Source organism: Schistocerca serialis, chromosome 4, assembly GCF_023864345.2.
Source record: "Schistocerca serialis cubense isolate TAMUIC-IGC-003099 chromosome 4, iqSchSeri2.2, whole genome shotgun sequence".
NCBI lineage: Eukaryota > Metazoa > Arthropoda > Insecta > Orthoptera > Acrididae > Schistocerca > Schistocerca serialis.
This window is the reverse complement of record NC_064641.1, coordinates 704,827,199-704,831,323: the sequence shown is the minus strand read 5'-3', so window position 1 is coordinate 704,831,323 and position 4,125 is coordinate 704,827,199. Positions and strand designations below refer to the sequence as shown.

At 46.6% G+C, this 4,125-nt stretch overlaps 1 non-coding gene across 1 annotated transcript; it reads left to right on the top strand.

Moving 5' to 3' along the window:
• The first annotated feature begins 2,864 nt into the window (after nucleotides 1–2,864).
• Trnat-ugu (transfer RNA threonine (anticodon UGU)) lies at nucleotides 2,865–2,938 on the top strand. Its single transcript has one exon. It is a non-coding gene; the product is annotated as a tRNA-Thr (tRNA).
• Nucleotides 2,939–4,125: the final 1,187 nt, after the last annotated feature.

The following is a 4,125-nucleotide window of genomic DNA, read 5'->3' as shown; positions in this document are numbered from 1 at the left end:
GTCTGGTGACCGTGTCGAGAAGAAGGCGCGCCAACATCCAGCTTCTGCAACAGCGACGGCCGACAATGAGTGACTGTCGCCACCTCCTCGACCGACGGCTTCAAACCTTCAATCAACCAACAAGGAAGACTAAAAGCACGTAAAGTTTCAGAACTGTATGGCAGACCTCAGCTTTTCAAATTGTTCCATTTGCCTCGCAAAATTACAGCAACTTAGCATGAACCTTTGTTGCTCATTGTCCCAATTGCATTGCCAAGCAGGGTCCCTTCCTTTTCCGAAATGAGCCCGAGGGTCGTTGAAATTCAAACGCCAGCATCATTCGATTTCACTGCTTTAATTTCAAAGTTCAGCTGGCTACAATATTTAAATTGCACAAGCACAAATTAAGAGTGCGAGTTTTGTTACCGTATTTTAGTTACCTGTGACTGCAGCTCAGCTTGGTACGTACTAAATTTTACTATTGTTAATAGTTCAGAATCATTTAATTCAAGTTCAAAGTAAAATCTCTTGTTTCTAAATTGCGTAGAGTCAAGTTGCTTTTGAAATGATTGTTGAGGTAGTCCAAGACTAACCGTATTTTACTGGATTTCGATGTGTCAGAAAGAAAGCTCACTATTAACTTCAGTCACTAAATTAACTTTCGATTTTCCGGTTTTATTAATTCTTTTGCTAAATTAAGTCAGAGTGTAGCGAAATTTATTACTTCTGACAAACTTTCAGTTTTCACACTACACGTGTCAACCTTCAGTTGCCACGCTTCTAGTGTTAATTATATGCGTAATAACCTTTCTTTTTCAGTTACTATAGTAATTGTCCTTAGGACTGGCGACCGTGATTTCCCCCAAATCTCAAATATCTAATTACCGCTAGTTAATTGTTAACGTAACGGCCGCACATTTACTTTCTTTATTAACTTTACCCCTTTTCAAAACTAATTTCCACCAGTTTCATTAGCACATTTCCTTTCCTTAAGATGTAACCCTTTCCTCCCTCTTTACCGACAGGTTAACTTCGGTGACGATTGCTTTTCCAAAACTCCCATTAGGTACACGCGGTTTCATTTTTCACTGTCATTAAGGTCGGTAAGTGAGGGGGAGGTTACAAACAGATGGGGACGTTTGCAAGACAACAACCATCTGCACCAACAGTTCGACGACGTTTGCAGGAGCATCATTGACTATCAGCTCGGAGACCATGGTTGCGGTTACCCCAGACGCTGCATCACAGACAGGAGCGCCTGCGATGGTGTACTCAGCGACGAAACTGGGTGCATGAATGGCCAAACCGCGTTTTTTCGGATGAATCCAGGTTCTGTTTACAACATCATGATGGTCGCCTCCGTGCTTGGCGACATCGCGGTGAACGCACATTGGAAGCATGTATTCGTCATCGCCATACTGGCGTATCACCCGGCGTGATGGTATGGGGTGCCACTGGTTACACGTCTCGGTCACCTCTTGTTCGCATTGACGGCACTTTGAACAGTGGACGTTACATTTCAGATGTGTTACGACCCGTGGCTCTACCCTTAATCCGATCCCTGCGAAACCCTGCATTTCAGCAGGATAATGCACGACCGCATGTTGCACGTCCTGTACGGGCCTTTCTGGATACAGAAAATTTTCGACTGCTGCCCTGGCCAGCAGATTCTTCAGATCTCTCACCAATTGAAAACATCTGGTCAATGGTGGCCGAGCAACAATACGCCAGTCACTACTCTTGATGAACTGTGGTATCGTGTTGAGGCTCCATGGGCAGCTGTACTGTACACGCCATCCAAGCTCTGTTTGACTCAATGGCCAGGCGTGTCAAGGCCGTTATTACGGCCAGAGGTGGTTGTTCTGGGTACTGATTTCTCAGGCTCTATGCACCCAAATTGCGTGAAAATGTAATCACATGTCAGTTATAGCATATTTGTCCAATGAATACCCGTTTATCATCTGCATTTCTTCTTGGTGTAGCAATTTCAATGGCCAGTAGTGTAGCTTAATACAGTCGGTGTTAGATAGTAGACGTAGCCAGCACATTCTCCAGATTTTTCACCCGTTGGAGACATCTGGTTATCGGTTGACGAGAGCGAGTCACACCACCAATCGCCAGCCACTATGAATGGTGATTTCTGACAGAACTGAAGCAGTATGATAGCCAAGCAGAATTATGTAGAACACAGGGGGAGGACTCCTTCCCCTGGTAGGTCACTTGTGTAATGGACCATCTGTTCATAATCATTTTCTGGAGAAACTCCTTGAACACAGTCTGTCTTGACCACTCCGTTTGAGGATTCTGTTAAAGCCACTCTCTGAAGAGAATTCTGTAAGTAGGCTCTAAGAATAGCGAAGTAAGTACTTTAATCCGAATCTGCAAAATATGATAATGTCGGTCAAACAACTGCAGTGAGATTGCACGGGGTCCTGTTCAAAAATGGTTCAAATGGCTCTGAGCACTATGGGACTTAACATCTGAGGTCATCAGTCCCCTAGAACTTAGAAATACTTAAACTTAACTAACCTAAGGACATCACACACATCCATTCCCGAGGCAGGATTCGAACCTGCGACCGTAGCGGTCGCGCGGTTCCAGACTGTAGCACCTAGAACCGCTCGGTCACTTCGGCCAGCTCCGAAAAAACAGACACCATATTCATATAAATATATAGTTCTGACAATACCGGCCATGATCTTCTTCTCTGCGGATGGACACATATTACCCGAACTCTTACGGGACTTAATAAGAATGTCTTCCACGCGTAATTGGTGTGTTGGGTTTGGACACTGCGAATGTAGTGTGTGGACATAAAGGGTGAGAATGTGGTCCTCGCAGGAGGCGTGCGCGAGATAGTTCCTGCAGTCGCACTTTCCTCTGTGGCCTCGGTGGCTCAGATGGATAGAGCGTCTGCCATGTAAGCAGGAGATCCCGGGTTCGAGTCCCTGTCGGGGCACTCATTTTCACCTGTTCCCGTTGATATATATCAACGCCTGTCAGCAGCTGAAGGTATTAATATATAATTCTAATTTCGTTCTAGACGACTGTAGGTCATCAATGGTGTCCGTTCTTTCGGACATATCCGAAAGAACGGACACCATATCCATACAAGTATATCTTCTGAAAAGTTTTCTTGCAAAAGAAAACGACTGTCTTCTTGGACATCAACAGTAGGGAGAGAATTAAAATCCCATCTCACGAGCAGTACAAGGAGTTCCAGCATCAGAGTCCACAGCCGGAGCAGCGGGTCGCGATGCGTGATAGTCCCGGGTGGCAAGAGCGACGTCGAGGCCGGGTGGCAGCATGGCGCTGGCGATCTTCTGGTTCTGTTGGCGGAGAAGAAACTGAGTGTTTCTCGCCGAGCAAGGGCAGTTATACCCGCGTGGTGCATGGCTACTAGGTAGCTATTTGTCTAGCGATGTGAGCTCGGATTGGCTGAGGAAAATGGCTCAAGCGAATGCACCAAAAGGTCCGTAGATGTGGCGGCCTCAACTGGGCTTGTGCGCATCCTCGGAGCTTGCCTGCAGGCCAGGCGAAATACGGTTGTCTTCGGCTGGTGCGCCTGTGGAGCTTGAGGGGATACCCGCATAGCTGTTCTACGTTGCGGGTTGTCGGCATTGCAGGAGACCCCGGCAACACACCGCAAATCTCCACAGCTGCGTTCATTGCTGCCGTCTACGGCCCGTGGTGCCTTGCCGCCAATTTTGGAGAGCGCGCTTTTTTGCCATGCGTGGTATCGTACTTTAACCACGGCGGGACGCGAACAGCTTGTGAACTGAGCCCCCTCGGAAATTCTCTCACCTTTGGCCCGAAAGCCAATGATCGTGCCCTTCTGGAAGTCAGACAAACCGCTCCGTTGCCCCGTTATGGTGACTGCATTGTTTTCCGCTTCCCCTTGACGCTCTTTACATACCGTCCACTGATAGTGCTACCACTGCGGGCTGTGAGTGGTTATTGCATGTTGACATCGAACGTAGGCGATGGTCACCTTAATGTCACTACACCATGTAAAACACGTATCTAAAATAAGTCATAATGGACCAAAATCCATAATTAGTGTAACAACAAATATTTCTTCTCATACGTGGGCATTCCCATCTCTTGAAAGTAAGCTACCTTAATCATATATTTTTGTTTTATTAC